Genomic DNA, 20,658 nt, shown 5'->3' with positions numbered 1-20,658 from the left:
GAATGAGAACTCTGTAGCTTCATATTCTGCCAATTCTGATACTGTCAGATATTAAGACTTTTTAAATCTGATGGGTATGATCTATCTCAACTGTGGTTTTAATTTACATCTTTTTGATTCGTAATGAGATTGAACATTTCACAATGTGATAAGTGCCTTGTACTCATACAAAATTCTTTTATAAAATTACTCTTGTTATTTTCTCCATTTTTCTATGGAATAGTTCAAACTTTTTCTTTTTCTTTTTTAATTCAAGAATAATTAACATACAGTATTATATTAGATTCAAATGTACAATGATTCAACAATTCTATACATTAGCCAGTGTTCATTGCAACAAATGTACTCTTAATCCTTTTCACTTATTTCAACCTTCTCCACACCTACCTCCCCTCTGACAACCAACAGTTTGTTTTCTATATGAAAGAAAGTTTTTTGTTTGTCCCTTTTCTTTCCTTGTTTTTTTCCTAAATTCCATATATTAATGAAATCATTTGATACTTGTTTCTCTCTGACTTACTTCACTTAGCATTATATCCTCTGAATCTATCCTTGCAAATGGCAAGATTTCTTTCTTTTTTATGGCTAATATATATGTGTATATATATATAATGGATAATATATATTTATAGATATAGATATAGATATAAATTCCTCACATCTTCTTTATCCATTCATCTATCAAGGGACATTTAGGTTTCCTCTATATCTTGGCTATTATAAATAATGCTGCAATAAACATAGGGGTGCATACGTTTATTCATATTAGTGTTTTCATATGCTTTGGGTAGATACTCAGCATGGAATTGGTGGATCAGAGGGTAATTCTATTTTAACTTTTTGAGGAGTCTTCATTCTCTTTTCTACAATGGCTGTACCAGTTTCCATTCCCATCAATAATGCATGAGAGTTCCTTTTCCTCTACATGTTTGTCAACACTTGTTATTTCTTGTGGTTTTTTATTTTAGTCTTTCTGACAGGTGTGAGGTGATTGCTCATTGTTTTGATTTGCATTTCTCTGAGATTAGTGATGCTGAATATCTTTTTGTGTGTCTCTTGACCATCTGTATGTCTTCTGTGGAAAAATGGCTCTTCGTGTCCTTTGCTCATTTTTTAATTGGATTATTTGGGGTTTTTTTAGTGTTGAGTTGTATAAATTATTTTTTAATGTTTATTGATTTTTGAGAGAGAGAGAGCATGAGTGGGGAGGGACAGAGAGAGAGAGAGGATGAGGGACAGAGGATGCCAAGCAGGCTCCATGGTGACAGCAGCAAGGTGATGTGGGGCTTGAACCTATGAACTGTGAGATCATGACCTGAGCCGAAGTTGGACACTCAACCAACTGAGTCAACCAGGAGCCCTGAGGTGTATAAATTCTTTACATATTTTGGATATTAACCCTTTATCGGATATGTTAGTTGCAAATATCTTCTACCATTCAGTGGGTTGTCTTTTTTGTTTTATTGATGGTTTCCTTCTTTGTGCAAAAGTTTTTTATTTTGATGTAGTCCCAATAGTTTAATTTTGCTTTTGTTTCCCTTGCCTCGGGAGACATATCTAGAAAAATTAACATACAGAAATCTGTTGCATTTCTATACATTAATAATAAAGTAGCAGAAAGAGAAATTGAGAAAACAATCCCACTTACAATTCCATCAAAAAGAATAAAATATCTAGGAATAAACTTAAGCAAGGAGCTGAAAACCTGTACTCTAAAAACTATAAAATACTGGTGAAACAAATTGAAAATGACACAAATAAATGGAAAAATATTCTATGCTCATGGATTGGGAGAACCAATATTGTTAAAAACTCCATAAAATCCAAAGCAATCTCCATATTTATCGCCATCCCTATTGACAACCAACAGCATATTTCACAAAACTAGAATAAATAATTCTAAAATTTGTATGGAGCCACAAAAGACCCTAAATAGCCAAAGCTATCTTGAAAAGAAACAAAACTGGAGATATCATGATCAGATTTCAAGCTATGCTTCAAAGCTGAGTAATAAAACAGTATGGTACTGGCACAAAAATAGACACATAGATCAATAGAACAGAGTCCAGAAATAAACCCATGCCATGTATGGTTAATTAATTAATGACAAAGGAGGCAGGGGTATGCAATGGGAAAAAAAACAGTCTCTTCAACAAATGGTGCTGGGAAAACTAGACAGCTACATGCAAAAGAATGAAACTGGACCACTTTCTTATACCATACACAGAAATAAATTCAAAATAGATTACAGACCTAAATATAAAACCTGAAACCATAAAATTCCTAAAAGAAAATATAAACCATGATCTCTTTGACACCAACTGCAGAAATCTTTTTCCAAAGTTTTAAAATAGTGGCTTGGAAGCATATTTACATATTCTGAATATTAAGTATTTATTGGTTTCATGTGTTGCAAATATTTTCACAAACTCTGTGGCTGATGTTTTCATTCTCTTTAAGGTATGTTTTCATGAACAGACATTTTAAAAATACAGGCAAATTTATTAATCCTTTATTTTATTATGCTTTTCATGTCTTTTTCAGGAAATCTAATACCTGAAGAAATAAAGATATTTTATATATGATTTCCTAAATGTTTCATAGCTTTGTCTCTCATCTATATGCCTTTAATCCACCTAGAATTGATTTTAGTGTGGAGTGTGATAGGTCCATTTTTACTTTGTTAGTTCCATATGTGTAGTAGTGCATGAATCAGCCAAGTGGCTCTCAGATGGGGTGGGGGCAAAATTTGCCTCCTAGAAGACATTGGAATGTCTGGAGACAATTATGTTTGTTGCAATGGGAAAGAGGGTGCTTCTGGCATGAAGTGGGTAGAGATCAGGTATCCTAGTAAAAAAAATCCTTCAATTCACTGACAGCCCCCCAACATCAAAGAATTATACTATCCCATTATTAACAGTGTTGATATTGAGAAACTGTGAATTAATTTATCCCAGGGGTGACAAACAACACCAAAATCTTTTGACAATAAAGGCTACTTCTCCATCCCATTCATATCAAGTGAGGACTGGCTCACGTTCTATTCCTCAGCATGGATCACTGTCAATCTCATAGCAGAGGGGAAAAGGGAGTGCGATCATAGCATATATGCAGTGGTTCTCCCAGAGAAGTCAGACAACTCTTCCTCTCAAATTTTTCTGGACAAAATCAGTGGTCTAAGTTTCAGTCTAAGATGCTACAAAATAGGGAAAATTAAACCCAAACTAAATATAAAAAAGAAGATAAAGATAAGAATGAAGCTCAAACAGAAATTATTCAAGCAATATAAAAAATAAATCAAGTGAAAAGCAATAGTTTGGAAAGGTCAATAAAACTGATAAATCTGTAGATACAAAAGTAAAAATGAAGAAGACACAAATTATGAATATCAACAATGAAAGAGGGAACATCATCATAGACCCTAATGATATTAACAGGACAATAAACAAATATTATGAACAATTTCATGTCAATAATTTCAATAACAAACAAAATGGGCAAACTCCTTGAAATTCCAAGTGTGATATAACAATAAATCTCAAGAGTCTGAATAGCTCTAGATCTCCCCAAAAGTTAATTAACAAACTTTTACAAAGAAATCTTCAGGCTTAGATAGCTTTGGAGATGAATTCTGTCAAACATTTAGGGATGAAATACCAACCATACACCAAATCTTTCCGAACCTAGAAAAGTAGGTAAAACTTTCTAATACATTTTATGAAGCCAGCATTACTCTGATACTGAAACCAAAGATATTATAAAAATTGAAAATTAAAGGCCAATATCATTTATGAATATAAACACAAATATCCTTAAATAATATTAGCAAATAATTAGTAATAATTTCCTTCCATTCTACTTAATACTTAGTTCACTGATAGTTGTAAGATAAAGGTAGTACAGGGGGATTTTACTTGTGCCTTTGTGGATGCTTGTGTAGATTTAGCTCTAAGATGACAAGCACTGATCTAAAAACAGTAAAATAAGGGCTACCCATCATAATGCAGCTGGCTTAAGGGTAGCATAAACCTTGTAAATTTGACTCCTGAGTAGTTTGCATTTGTCTTCCTTACAGTGAATGTATACTCCAAATCTCTTGAGTTCTCACATACTACAGATGAAATCTATAGGTAATTAAATAGTAGCAGTGATGAATTTAAAAAACATTTGCTAAACATATATTCTGGCCATGTATTGTGCTAAGAAATGAAAATGCAACATGACTTAGCTAGACATAAGCCTTGGATTTCATAACCTCACAGTACAAATTAATTTAAATATCTGACAGATATTCTATGAAGCACTCCTAAACAACCTGTACTACATCTACTGGACAGGCCAATGCAACTTTTTGATGGTGTTTTAATCAGAACTAAGAAAAGGAAGAAGCCTTATAAGACACCATAGTGAAGTGATTTTCATATTTGAACATCTGGTTAGGCACATCTCAAGATGTCTTGTTATCTCCCGCATCACCACCAAATCTCAAAGCAAAATAAAACAGAATAAATAAGCAAAGAAGCCCCCCCAAAACTATGCCAACTGGCCTGTTCAGGAGGCTGGGAAATGTTTGTTATAATATCAAACAAAAGGTATCTTTACAATTTCTGGACAATACAATTCCAAAAAGCTTGGAATATCTACCTTAAGGTCTTTATTTCCTTTGACATAAACTTCCATGGACATAATGCATTATTTCCTATTCCTCCATTCATCTGAGATTTCCTAGTGGCAAGAGTATGAATACAGCTGAGGCATCAAGATAATTTCCTGCTTTAACTAGTTGCAAATTTCTCTTTCAGAATTAAATATATTTTAAGAAGGGAGGAAGAAAAAGAAAACGAAAAATGACGCTACTTTTAAGTTAACTAATCCTCTAAGTATTTTTATCTTGTGCTAATTGGTTATTGAACACTATTTTGCAAACTGTATGCATCCTATTATTTTCCATAAGAGCTGAGATTCTGCATACACTTGATTAGAATTTTTGAGCTTGTAAATATTTTTATCATTTCAAGGTCATGCTAATTAAATGTGTCCCCCACCAAATTTTAATACATTGATGGCCAGCAATACTTGTATTTGTGTTGTCATACTAACTTTTTTTGGCCTTTGCTTGAGGAAAAAGTTTTTCTGGGATTTCTGAATTTTAAATTTATAAAGCTATAAATTAATAAAATTATAAATGTGTAAAGCTGTAAGTTTATAAAATAAAGTTCCTATTATAAAAAGATTTGTAAAATTGACTGAAAAGATATATTTTTTAAAAAATCTATTATTACCAGTTGTAACTTGTCTTTGTGGATCAGGATTTTCTTGCTTCTCTGCCACCAAATAAAGAAACAAATCGGATGCTAAACCTGTTATTTACAACCTCTAATTTCAAATCTTTATATCAACTAATGGTTTAATTTTTCTCTATAACTCATTTTAAAGTAAATGTGGTAATTTTAATTCATATAGTAAATTTATATTAATAAAAGGCTAATTCCTTCCATTTTATAAAAGGATTATATATTTACTGGGAAAAGGATTCTACTTAAAACCACAATCTATATTATATACTATACTAGCTTAGCTTTTAATTTCAGTGCTTGGATATCTGCAAAGCTTTCTGTGTGTTAGGGTGGAATATTTGAAGAACTATAATTATTACTTAATGTTACTTATGAGGTTACAATGAAGATATTATGTCTTTATATTGGCATACAAAATCAAATTGTAAAACTATAATAATATTTTTCTGTATTATATTTGTAAAAAATACATAACACAATTATTGTCTAGTTGGAAATTATACCAATCAAAGGTTGACATTCATTCACTTTAGAAAGCCTGAAGAAATCATGCTAAATTTGGATGACACAAAATCCAAATTCTTTATTATAAATCCAGATGTAAAGCTTTTTTTTTCTTTTTTTTTTTAAGGTTTATTTATTTTGAGGGAGAGCGAGTGTCAGGGGGGAGAGGCAAAGAGACAAAGAAGAGAGAGAGTCCCAAGCAGACGTTGCTCTGTGAGCACAGAGCCTGATGTAGGGCTCGATCTAACAAACCTGTGAGATCATTACCTGGACCAAAATCAAAGAGTCAGACATTCAACCAACTGAGCCTCTCAGGAGCCCCTGAAAAGTTTATTTTAATTAAAAGTTATTTAATTAACATTGTTAAGAGTCCTAACAAATAGGGATAAACATATTGGCTGAAATCCCAGGCAGGTAGCGTAATGAGTGAAGTGATCCAGTAAAAGTGTAAGTGATGGGAACCAGGGCAGGGCCCCATGCTTATGTCCTACCTAAAGGGATGGTTGCTATTTAGCATTGGCCAATCATTGCTACATGGAAATGTGGGACAAGAGTTATCAGAATATGTGATTTTTCAAAATGACACTGAAAAACATATAATTTTTTACAACATGAAATCTATTTACTTTTAATTTTTTTAATGTTTATTCATTTTTGAGAGAGAGAGTGTGTGTGTGTGAGCAGGTGAGGGGGAGAGAGACAAGGAGACAGAACCTGAAGTAGGCTCCAGGCTCTGAGGTGTCAGCATAGAGCCTGACATGGGGCTCGAACCTACTAATCATGAGATCATGATCTGAGCCAAAGACAGATGCTTACAGACTGAGCCACTCAGGCACCCCCAAATCTATTTACTTTTAAATATTGGCTCACAAATGGAAATGCAGTTCTGCAAAATAAAACAAAGCAGTCAGTCTGTAACCTCTCAACTATATAAATCAAGCTCAATTATTTCAAATTTCAAAGTTAATTTTGCATGAATCACAGGGACACATGTAAGTCTGTATTACCAAAAAATACATTAACTATTTAAAATCATGTGTTCAGGCTGACACATAAAATGTAAAAAGCCACTTAAACCTTTAAATATTCTTTAAAAATACACATTTCAGTACATTCTATTCTTCTACCCTTGGCTACCAGTAATACATTAAAAATCTATAAGGGAATATTCTCCCCAAAAGTAAGAGATTTAAACTTAATTTAATTAGGTAAGTCCTTAGAAAATAAAGAGGCATTTCCTTGACTTTTTAATCATATCTCATAGTGTTTTCAAATTACTCTTACAGAAAGTCAGAACCATAAGGATTCTTAAAAATAATTTAATAAAATCCTTTATATTTTAGATGAATTAAGATCCAGAAAGGGGAAGAGCTTGTCCAGTTTTACTGATTGTTAACAGCAGAACTAAAAATTCTTTCAAAGAGCATAAAGTTAGGAAGTAACATTTAATGTTCCAAATTGAGAATGTGAATAGACTGAAGTACAGAGAGCATGTGAAGAAACAGCACATGCGGTAAATTAAAATATGACTGGTGTAGATGAACAAATATCTGGGTCAATTTTACTAGGAGGTCTAACTAAGTAAGCCGTCTTATTTCTAGTAGACATTCACCAATACCTTTATGGTTGGTAAAAAAAGTTTCCAAGTTGTTAACTTAGGAAAGAATTCTGGATGGGTGCCATTTGTGAGCATCTGGGGGAATTTCAAAAAGATTTGTGGTAATGGACAGAGCTGGTGTCCTGAACTTCAGTGGTAATTAAACTTAGTATCTGTCATTTATCTCTGTTTTGCAAATAAGCTGGAAATTCAGAGATTTCTCATTGACAGAAAAATAGGAATTTAGTGGGCAGTTCAATATATAAAAGGTTTTAGAATCTGTAAAAGATGAGAACTCTGCTTCTAACTGTCAGAAGAGCTGACAGGATTCAGACAGATTCCAGCAGGGAATGATGGCATTTTCTATCAGAACCACAGAGCTGCTTCAGAGACCAGGACTGGATATTAATGTAGCCAGTATGAATTTGCTCCACATACTAAGTAGCATGCTTCCTTTGTCCTAAAACCAAATTTTACATATAGAGTTGTAAAAAATTATATTTGTTGTATTTAATGGAAAGAGCTATTTTCCTTCCTAGGAATATCTAAGGATCTGGAAGGCATATAGTTGCTACCTGTCCAGAAGCTGGGGGGATGGGAATGTGGACTGGTCTTTATGTTCTGGCAGTCATTGTCTCCTTATGTTCCATGATGATGTTACTGCAGTTCATCTGCTGTATGCTGGGAACTGATCCCCTGACAGTCTCAATAAGCTTGCCACGGTTACACCACCCGTTGACTGCAGGCTCTGCTGCCGAGACCTATAGTGCTGCCCTGTAGGCTGCAATGCTGAATGGTTAGTCTTTCACAGCATCACTTAGTCATTCTCCATTAAGGGGGCTGCATGCAAGAGGACTCTGACATTTTATAACTCTCTCTGAATCCCAGATAGAGTCACTTTTCCCTTATCAACTCTCAATACCAACATTTTTCTCCTTCTTCTGAATGAGACTCTCTTGCCTTAAAAATTTTTGGGTGTTCTGGGGTGCATGGCTCACCCTGTCAGTTGAGCATCAGACTTTGCTTAGGTCATGATCCTGCAACTCATGAGTTCAAGCCCCACGTCGGGCTCTCTGTCAGCATGGAGTCTGCTTCAGAACCTCTGAAAGAAACCCCCTTTCTCTCTGCCCCTCCCCAACTTGTGCTCTCTCTCTCTCTCTCTCTCTCTCAAAAATAAGAAAATAATAAAAGAAAAACTTCTTGGGTGTTCCTTTTCCAGTTACCTAACAAAACAATTGTATTAGGAAGCTGAAACACAGAAATCTTTACATCACCCCACTTAAGGCCGAAACTTCAGATTCAGAATACTAAGCCTTGGCTATCTTCTGATAGGAAAAAAAAAATCTCTCTCATTTTTTGAGTATCCTATGTTCCAAGGTGATACAAAGCAGATAATAGCCCAATAAACTCCTAACACACAAATTCAGATAAAGGAACTCAGTTTCATTTAGGATAGAACTAACTTTATAGCTGGTCAGTAAAAATGCTTCAGACAAACACATGTGATAATTGGGTCAAGGGTGGGGAGTAAGGTTGTGTTAATAAGATAATCAATTGCAATCTCTGAAATTAGTTAGGGAAATATGGAGCCACATCTTGGCTCAAAGGTTTGGTTGAAACATAAAAATTATAGCTTGGGACTGTATGGGTGAAGGGGCAGAGAGCAAGAAATAAACCTCAATATTAAACTGAAATATTTACTACCACCTAGCTGTGGGGATATCTCAAATCTATCTCCAGCTAACAACACCTGGATAAACATGCCACCATGGCATATTTGAAGTAAGAAAAAGGGGAGCAAGCCTTGCTGTTTCATAAACATATACTAGCTAAGCCAATGTATAGATAAAATTCAGTTGTCAGGAAACAGGGAACACATTAAACTTTTATTTTTCTTAAGTTTCCTACAAGTTCTATTAGAAAAAACTCTAATTTTTCCTTAAATTAAGGGGCAAAATGTCTTTTGAGACCAAAGCCTAGGCATAAAGAAATCTGAGTGTTCATGAAGTTGAGCAGGGTGGTAATACCATTCATTTTGGCTTGGCATTGTAAGAAGAACTAATGGAACAAAGAGGTGAAAATGCAAAATGAGGAAGTTAGGAACACTTGAAATATTTATCCCTCAGCACCACAGGATTTTCTCTCACGTGGGATAGTAAGGCCTCTGTAAAAAGGAGGATGTAGAGTCACTTTGTAGGTTCTGAAATATACTATTGATATGGATATTGATAATTCTGTTCAATCTAAAAGAGTATCTTGCCATCTACTTCCTTGTGATTATCCTCCTTCCCTTTCTTCCTCCTCAGGTACCAATAAACAAAGTTTCCTAAACTATAATTAAGAAAGAAAGTGTTGTTAATGTTCAGGTCGTTAGGAAGCTATAACTATGACCCTCTGGCTTCTCAGGCCTTCCACAATACGTGATAAGACTAGTTAACATTGTGCTGGGACAACTGGATTTCCACAAGTAAAAGAATGAAGTTGGAAACCTACTTTACAACATATACAAAATTAACTCAATGAATCAGTGACGTAAATATAAGACATAAGATGATAAAACTCTTAGAAGACATAGGAGAAATTGTCATCCCTTCAAATTTTGCAACTGATTCTCACATATGACTCCATAAGCAGAAGCAAGAAAAGAAAATATAGGTAGTTGGATTTCTTCAAAATTGAAAACTTTTGCATATCAAAGGACAGTATTAAGAAACTGAAAAGACAATTTACAAAATGAGAAAGAATATTTGTAAATCATATATCTGGTAAGGGACTAATATGAAGACTATATAAAGAACACCTACAACTCAACAACAAAAATAAAAATATGCAAAAGTCTTGAATAGGCATTTTTTTCAAAGATTATAAAGGCTATACCCATGAAATGGATAATTTCTAAAAGGAAATGTAATATACTTTTTCTTAAATAGTATTTTGTTAGAAATTAAATGCTGAACAGAAGCATTGTGTGTGGGGAGTTTGTGTGCACAGTATTCTTTGTTCTATCATTGTGAATATCCACATAAATATGATAAATATGCTCTCATTCAGCCTATAGGCTATATACTTTTTGTTCAATAAACACATGCTTATTATATTTTGAGTACAATGTTTTTGAGGTTCATGCACATTATAGCATGTGTAGGTAGTTCATTTCTCTTTATGCCTTAAGTAATGTTCCATTGTGGTATGGTATACAGTATGTGTTACACGACTATACCACATTTTCTTATCCCTTCATTAGTTGAAGATTTGGGTTGCTTCTACTTTTTGGCTATTGTGAATAATGCTCCTATTAGAACTTGTGTAAAAGTATTTGTTTAAAACCTGTTTTCTTTTGGATTAAGGACATATCTAGGAGTGGAATATCTGGGTCATATGAGAATTCTATGTTTAACTTTTTGAGAAACAACACAACAGGGTGGCTAAAATTCACAGTGTAGCAGAGTACTGAGTGAAATATGAAAGATTCTTCCTGGGTCTTCACTTGAATACTAATCAGCAGATGCACTGGAGTATACTACCTAAGGAAACTCGGTAACAGTGCCTGGTGCTCACACAGAGCTAGGACTAGTTCCTTCTACCTTGAATGAAAACCTCCTAATTCACTGTTCCTCAACTAGAGTATTAAGAGGGTTTTGCCTCAGTTTTGAGATAAGATTAGCCCTAGATTAGGTGGCGATTTGGCCCCACCTCATAAAGCAAGACTGTAAAATATTGGACTATTTCCAACAACCACAGTCAAGGACAAAGCAGAAGAATATTTGTAGAAACACAAAAATACCCAGCATACAACAAGGTAAAATTAATAATGCTTGACATCTCACAAAAATTACCAGGCACGCAGAAAAGCTGGACAGTATGCTTATATTGAAGAGAAAAAATAATCATATCAGAAATGACACATACTACAATCAATAAACAAAGATATTAAAATAACAATTGTAACTGTCTTCCATATGTTCCAGAATCTATAGGATTTATTCAATATATCAGGTGGATATTTGGAAAATATTTAAAAAAAACTAAACTTAATTTCTAGAGATTAAAACTATAATGTCTGAAATGGGAAGACTACTAAAATCTTACTTTATCCATCCATATATGTGGAAAACTCTACAATGTAGTGACCTGAAGGCTGACTTGAACCACCAAAATGGAGAGTCTTGGCCCCTCAATCAAATTCTGGACCTGAGTCAATTTACAAATCTAAGAAGGGAAACTTGAGAAAGGACCCTACTATGTTATACAACTTTTTTATTAAAAAATTTTTATATTGTACTCATGGAATTCAGCTGACTTGATAGGACTGTGGATTGCCCTTTTGAAAACTCAATCATGGTATCAGGTAGGTGGCAATACCTTGTGAGACTGGGGCAATGTCCCCTAGGCTGTGGTCCATGCTCTAAATCAGACTTAACATATGGTGCTCTGTCTCCCAAAACCAGGATTTATAGAATCCTTATGTTGTAAATCCAAGGCCTGGAAATGGGAGTGGTTCCTATCTCTATCTCCCTTGGTCTACAGATCTTACTTCCAAAGCAAAGAATGCATCCACCAGACAACACAATAAAGGTTCCATTGAACTAGAAATTGAGGCTGCCATCTTAGCCACTTTGGGCTCCTCGAGCCTCTGAATCTACAGGATGAGAAAGGAGTTACTGTACTGGCTGTGGTGATTGATCCTGGCTATCAGGGAAAATTGGGTGCCATTATACAATGAGGGTAAAGAGGATTTTTTCTGAAATAGAGAATCCCCTAAGGGATACCCATAGGGCTTCTCTTTCAATTCTCATGTCCTTTGATTAAAGTCAGTGGAAAACTACAACAATTCAATTCAGGTAGGATTTCTAATAGCCCAGATCCTTCAGGAATTAAGATTTGGGTCATTCCACTTGGCAAAGACCCAAAACCAGGTGAGGTGCTTGCTGAGGGCAAATGGAATATTGAAAAGGTAGTGGGAGAAGGAAATAAAAGTTATGGAAGAAAAGAAATACTAGCTGTGATGATGTGACCATTTGCAGAAATGAAGACTATAATCATTACAAGTATTTATTTTGATGTAAATGTTTATATTACGTATATGTATTAAATACTTTTATTACCTCTCTCACCCTCTTATTGTGTAACATAAGATGTGTTAATAACAGTTACTATTATATTTCCATATTTAATTTACAGGATATCTCAGGAGGAGTGGAAACATCACCCTAAGATTTTGATTAAAAACAATTTTTTTTAATGTTTATTTTTGAGAGAGAGAGACAGAGCATGAGCAAGGGAGGGGCAGAGCGGGAGGGAGACACAGAATCTGAAGCAGGTTCCAGGCTGTCAGCACAGAGCCTGACGCCGGCCTCAAACCTACGAACTACGAGATCATGACCTGAGCTGAAGTTTGACAGTTAAACTTACTGAGCCACCCAGTCACCCCTGAAGATTTTGTATCCTCTCCTAAGGAAAGGGTTAGATGGATAGCATGTTTTTTTGTCTTACAGGGGATAGTTCATTCTGCTATATCATTATGGTCAATATGCTATGATTTTGATAGTGTATTTATTTGGTGATTGAAAATGGTTTAAGAAGCTGTGTATGGTGTCAAGGTGAAAAGGAGTGAGCTGTGATGGCTTTGTTATATGTCAGCTTAGGTTGAACTACCCTGCTCAGAATTCCTTGTCTAGTATGTTTCTAGTTAGGGTTGTCTACAAGGAACATTCTTTTGTGAGAGTTGGAGGACAGAGAGGAAGCAGAAGCCACTTTGCAGCATATACACAACTTCTCCTAGCTATTCAATAAAGCAATAGTCTAGGGCCTGATGTGAATGGATTTTGGAGATGTAATTAAAGTTTCAATTTTGTTAACCAAAAGGAAGATTACCATAGGTGGGCCTCATTTAATCAGGTGGTAGCTATCAAAGCAACTAGGTCTCTGAAAATCAGAGAATTAAAGCAGTTGGGCTTGCAGTTTCTCTCCCTCCCCCCTGTATTTTTCCTTCCTGAGTGACTATCTGTGGACTTTGGACGTGTTTAGTCAGAGATCATAACTGTATGAGCCAATTCCCTTAGCATCCCTATCACTATCACTATATATCTGTGTGTGTGTATAAAATAAAAAATTTAAAAATATATATCCTACAGGTCTGCTTCTCTGGTTGAAGCTTGACTGATATAGAATTAAAAGAGATATAAGTAACATATGAACTAGTTGTAACATATTTATTGGGTAGAGATTTAAACAAAATGTATAAAACGGTATAAGACCATTGAAAAAACTTAAACACAGACCAGCTGCTTGATAGTATTGAGTTTTTGCCAATTATTTTCAATAAAATAGCGATATTTTGGATATTTTGGATATTTTTAAAGGCTATATTTTCAGAATAAAAATGTAATCATAGAATTTACTTCAAAATTACCCTGAGAAAGAGGTGAAATAAAACAAGACTGAACAGGAGTTTACAGTTTTGAAGGCGGGTATACAGTACATGGGATCCATTATACTATGTCATCTCCTTTTGAATAATTATGATTTTCCATTATAAGAATGGAAGTTTAAGAAAAAAAGCATTTTTCTTAAAGCCCACAATTTGACCTTGAGAAGAAAAGGGCAAGTAAAGGCACATTATACATTTACTAATTTTTCTACCCTCACAACAGACATTAGATAGAACTGGTATACCAGCCTCTTCTCTCTCTCTCTCTCTCTCATACACACACACACACACGCGCGCGCGCGCGCCTCTTCTTTCTACACCATATGTACATAAACATCCATATGTAAAATGTAGGTTTTTTAATAAGGAAGTTCTATGCATTCTCAATTACATGAAATAAACATGGATAAAATAATTTAGAATTACATGAAGTCAGTTAGACACTCCTGATCTACCACAGAAATGCTTACACAGAAAAACCAAAAGATTAAATAGCAAGGCAGAATTTGGCAAGGTAGAGTATGGTAATGAATATTTTTTAAATATACAAGGAAATCAATTTCTTCTTATACTTATAAACACATGTAACAGTATTATAAGACATATGGAACTTTTTATTACTTGACCTATAATAAACAGTGGAAATAGAAAACAGCATTAGAAAGAAGCCTTAACCAGAGACTTTCAAAGCTTGTCTGGAAGTCAAGAAGGACTAAGACTTATTTGTGTAGTAGGAAATAAACATAGAGAAAATCTAAACAATCCATAATGTAAGCAATTTCCTGAGGCTGTTTGTGGGTCCAATGGTTTATCATCTGAAGATGTATTTCATTATATTTATAATGTCTCATTTATTATTTCTTCAATTCACTTCATCTTGCTATATACAGTACTATCTAATAAGAATTGTCCCATCAAAATGATTGCGTCGATGTTAAAATGTGAAAAAGTAAAATTTAAATTCTATCCTACTACTTTCCACCTTTGTTCTTGATTGCTGGTCTTAGCTATAGCTAAGAAAAGTCTAGTAGGGAATTAAAACATTATGAAGAATAGAGAATATAGCGACATACCAATTTATTATACTACAATGCAATCTACGAGTGAACTATGATAAACATTTTTATTATAGTTGAGGAAATTGACATATAAAAGAATCTGATGAATAAAAAAGACTTTATGGTTTATAATTAGCAGGCTAAAACAAAAAGTCAAAGCTCTTGAGTATTATGAAGGTGACCATATAATTTACTGTTCAAACTGGGACAATTTTGAAGGCATTGATAATTGCTCTGGGGCCTATGGCCTAAGACAGGACCAGAGCAAATGAAGACTCAAGATCACTCTAGTCATTATCAGAATAAAACATGTGTAGATGAAAATATTTTATAGATGTAACAGATAAGTAATTTCAACTTAGCTGATATACGAATATTAGTTAACGATGGCTTCCTTAATCTACTTTTGAAGTTCTTGTTTTTCTTAATTTTTTCTCTACGTTTATCACTCTATTCTCTTTATCATTTGCTGTTTTTACCCTAGCAATTTTTCATATCCAAATGGCTTAAAAGATGAAATGGACACATTTTGAATTGTGGTCCTAGTAAAATATCTTTATAGGTTTCAATGAATGATTGCTTTTAAAATGCAAAAACATAGAGAATAATACATCAAATATATTCTTTACAGTACCAAATTGTTTTCCTTGGTATATTATTTTCCATGTGTCTAAAGCACATCTTCAAAATGAGTATTATTAACAGATTTAAAAATACACATTATGCAGAGTATGTACTTTGATGCTAACAATTTTCCTTGTAAGATTCTATGAATGGTCATAAACATGCTGAGATAGAAATTTGCTTTCAGAGATGTAAAAAACATCTACCGACTCTCCCATTTTATAAATTAAGAAACTGAATATCAGAGCAGGGAAATGAGTTACTCTAGGCCACAAAGTTAATAGGTAGAAGAGTCAGAACCAGATTATCAGTTCAAGTTTCCTTTTTAAAACTTTTTATTTTGAAATAATTTAAAGAGTTGCAAAGATAAAAATTCCCCTATACTCCTCATGCAGCTTCTCCTAACATTTACCTTTTACAAAACCATGTACCAATTATCATCAGGTTCTTTTTATTGCACTGAGTAAAGTGTGAGTTCAGATTTATTGTCTTTAAGGTAAGTGCCAAAAGATGTTTCATAATATTTAGAAAAATGTTAGAAAAATTATTGATCTATTACAAACCAAGGAAATATACTCCGTGCCAAAAAATTTAGGATTCATTTTAACATTAACATAGCTCTTTATCTACTGGGATGACATAATTGCAACTGGAATATTAAGGCTTGGGGACTTTTTGGAATAATGCTAATAACACATTTATGTTTCTATATAAATTAGGGTGAGCTTTCATATACTGTTTCATAAACATATTCACCAACTGTGAATTTATGTGATTAAATACATAAACATAAAAGCTGTTTGAATTTTTAAGAAGATAAAGTTTAATAAATCATTTTCTAAGAAGTGCAATCTTAGATAAGTATTTCTAATCAATATGTCTATTTATAGAGCTTGTTATACAACCCCCAGATATGGGATTAGGTGATAAACTCTTCTGGTAATATACTTGCTGCTATTTTCTTTGTGCTGCATTGGATGAAAAAATAATCAGAATATGTACATTGATTCTTCATGTCTTACATCTTAAAATATTAAAATGTATTTATTAAAAATAGAAAAAAAGCCAAAATTACTCAATCTTCTTACAACCAATGGTTACAATATTTGGACTGTGAAAATTATAAAACCTTAATTTTCTTAGTATCTTCATCTTCCCAAATTCTTTCATATTTACTTGACCTCTCCAACCATACCATACATAACAGATAGTCTTCTCATTTTTCCTTTTTCCTACATTTATGCTGATATTTGTAAGAAACTGTTATTGCCCAACCCATATCTCCTTGCCCTACTATGTCAGAGTACACTGGCCTTATTTTCCACAAAGGTGGGGGATGTGTCCACAGCGGGGTGTTAATTCCCTGGCATTTCCAGCCTGTGTAAGGGCCCCAACAGATTCCAGCTGCCAGAGAAAGTCCTCAGAAAAAGATGCAGCTCTGGCAATTGGAAGACTGGCCAGCAAGCATTGAATTAATAATGTACCCTAGGAAAAGACCTCCATCAATGACTAAAGGGAGTAGTGCATGTATATCTGAGTTTTCTCACATTTTGAGTGTGCTAATTCTGAAGCTACTGTTTTAAATGGTTTCCTAGGAATCCCAGTGAAATTAAGCTCTGTTTGCTTACAATGTAACTTGCTTGGGTAATTCACCCTTCATTGCCTTCCTTCCATTCCCTGTCTCACTTCCCCAAATCCCTACTGTTTCCTGAAATCACTTTCTAAAATACACTATTTGCACTTGAATCCTTAACTCAGGATCTGATTTCAGTAGAACACAAACTCAGAAAAGTTTCCCAAAGCATAGACTGAAAAGATACTTAAGGAGAGGGAATATTTATGTTCTATAGTTAATAGGATTTATTGTAGCAGAGGCAGGAGGATGGGGACAAATGAGTTTAGGAATACTTGTGGACATCAACGATCTGTGTTTTCTCTAGTGAGCCAATCATTATCATTGAAAATAGATTATCTTATGTCCATATTACTCAGACCAAAACTTAGAATGAAAAAGAACCCCTACTGAAAGCCAATAAAGACTAGGAATTTGTTCTTCAGATTAATATCATTTTCTATCAGAGTTGCTTATGTTCCTAACTCATCAGCTAATTAAGCAAGCAAACGCATACATGTTCTCTTATATCTTATGGTGTTAGAAAATATTGTTAAATTTGCAGTGCCAACTGCTTGGTCAATTAAAAAACTAAAATATTTCTTTTCAGAGAATTAAAAGGTCAAATATTTCTCTTATATTTTTCAAAAAGTTAATTCAAACAGTTTATTTGTAGCCTAAGAGGTACAGCATACTATAGTGGGAGCTGCTTTTAAAAAATTACCTCAGTTTTATTGGCTGGTAAAAAATGCAAGACAAGATATAAAATGTCTATGTTTAATCAGAATGGTAGAGGTATATAGTGTAAAATGGAGAAGTATACTTTTTTAAAAAACAAGAAAACACAACAGAGAATGAAGGTTCCAATGTACTCTCTGATAACCTTCATCGACCAAATCATGATCACAGCTAACTGATCCTTCGATGTCTGAGCAGATCTTAGGATAGTCTATGTAATTCCTGGCATGCCATAGTTAAATAAATTATTGATAAGCATGCTATCCACATTTAAAATCATACCTTCTGCTCCTAGGCCCCAAGGAATGGTGGGTAATATTTAAATATTAACCCTGAAGAAGGAAATAAGAGAAGGGTCAAATAAATAAGAATACAGTGTCATGACTCTCAGTAAGCTTAAGTCTACAAGGCACTTTAACTTAGTTCACTTTCAATTTAACTTACACATGGCAATGACACATATTTTCTAAGATATTTTAAACATATTTTACTTATTTTTAGAGATTTGTTAACATCAGTTTCCAATTCTAAGTCTTTTCCCAAATTCAAAACTACATTATGCTGAATACTTTGTCCAAGCTTTAATACAATATAGCTTTGACCTATTTTCATTTTTGAATTATCTTTGTCCCCTGTCTTTTACTCCCAAAATCCCAGCCCTTTTCCAATTTTTTATTTAAAAACATCCTTGCATATTTTTGGTACACTTCACAGAACACTTTGATTACACAATGTCTGGCATCAGCTTTTTCTATCTTGACTACCACATACTTATTCCAAACCCTGGTTTTCTTTCATCACAGCTCCTTTTTGTTGTTGTTGTTGTTGTTTTAAATCCAATTTGTGTATAAACAGTCTTTATTTTGGGCATAAAGGCTGTATCATGGTTTCTTATTACATCATATAGCAGATAAAAATTCTGGACTTTTAAAGGTTCATAGACTTTCACCAGTTACATACTAACTTACCTGCTTTCCCTTTCTTTGAGGTCTCAGCATTTCTTCTTCTCTGACTTGAGGCAAAGTGTTTTTCATACTCCAAACTTTTATTCCCAAACTAAACGTTATTTTTTTTTCCTTGTTCAGCAGACTATCATCTATCTTTCATCACTTAAAAAGCACCAGAAATCCCAATGCCTCCTAGATGTTCCTTACAATAAAGGATGCTGTGAGGAGAGTTAGGATTCTTTTTTCATTCCCTCCTTTATCAGGAATTAAATTTTATTCTATTCGCTTTGGTTAGTGCCTCAGATATGCAGGTATTCTTGGTTAGAATATCATAGAATGACAGTGAAGTTCTTTATTATGCCAGCTTTTACTAAAGGCATCTATCAGGTTGAAGTGCTGTAGTGAAAAGTACATGGAAGGAGCATCTTTGTTCTAGAAACGTAGCGAATATGTTCATACCTTTTCACATCTTCCAATGCATCATCTCATTTGACTCATAAGACCTATGGGAAGTAGAGTTACAGTGCCTGCTTTACGTGGGAAGGAACTGATGCTCTAGTGTTCTGCAATATTCCGAGAGGATAGACTTTGAAATCAGGAAGACCTGAGTTTGAATTATTGCAACAATGTTTATACCTGTGCAACTCTAAATTATTAACGTCTCTAAACCTAAACTGCCTCGTAAAATAGGTACAGTAGTAACTATAAGATACGCTGCATGTAAAGACCATGCATGTAAAATGACTGCTTGGCACATGGAAAGCACTTAATAAACAGCCAACGTGTTAATTCGCCCAAGACACTTTTAGAACCTGACTGCAAGGACTTGAAACCAAGATTTCGGGCTCCAGAGCCCATGTGTTTCCATCATCCCTAATTCCTAGCACGCTGATTAATCAAACAACTAACTTGATAGATGACCTTGAGCAAAACACTTCACTGAATCAGTTTACTCATCTGTAAAGAGAGTCTTTTCAGATATTCAGACTATTGCAGCTATGTTACTTTTTTTTCCCCGTAGCGTTGTACACTTGACGTTCAGATTCCTTATATATCCAAGATCTGTATAATCATAAGCTGTGCACATTGCAATGAGTTTCATTCCTATAGTCATACTTAGTTCAATAATTAGTTTTGTGTACACTCAGCTGTTGCCTGTCTTTAGTCCGCGTATCAGCGCCTCGTGAAGGGAAGACCCATACCTAGCTTTTAACAATTTATATCCTGGCTTGCTCCCGAAAGGATTAAAGGCAGCGAGCGACACTCTAAGTTCCCTAACGATGTTACACAGTGCGACTAATAAATACTCTTTTGATGAAATCACCCCGTAGAAAACCGCCGATTAGTTGAGATGATGTCTTTTACCTAACTCTTAAAAATAAAAACTATTGTACCTAGCTAGAAGTCCTGGAAGCATATAGTTAAGGTTCTTTCTTCAGCCTTGACGCTGTCTCACCCGTTGTCAACGGTCACTCGAATGCCCTTCTCAGACTAGCCAAAATTGTCGCGGCTCCAGCCCCGGCTGGACCGAGATCCCACCCCGCCCCTTCGTTCCCTCTCCTACCCAAGTTTCCTGATTGGGAAGGGGCCTGAAGAGCCTTTCTCACATCCCCATTTTATTGGCTGGCACGGCTGTCAGTAATCTCTGCTTCCCGCCTTCTAGCCTAGCGGGTTTCTTGGACCCCTTGGTTTCTGCGACAAGCCGCTTACGTTTGCCTGAGCCGTGTTGCCGGGGACCCGCGACCTTTCACCCCTCCCTTCCCACAGGAGCGCCCCAGCCCCCGTGCTCTCCCCCGCCGCCGGCGCGCGCCCCCGCGCACGCGCACACACGCACGCGCATACACACACACC

Source organism: Crocuta crocuta, unplaced genomic scaffold (genome assembly GCF_008692635.1).
Source record: "Crocuta crocuta isolate KB4526 unplaced genomic scaffold, BGI_CrCroc_1.0 scaffold175, whole genome shotgun sequence".
Taxonomy (NCBI): Eukaryota; Metazoa; Chordata; class Mammalia; order Carnivora; family Hyaenidae; genus Crocuta; species Crocuta crocuta.
Note: the sequence above shows the minus strand (reverse complement) of the source record.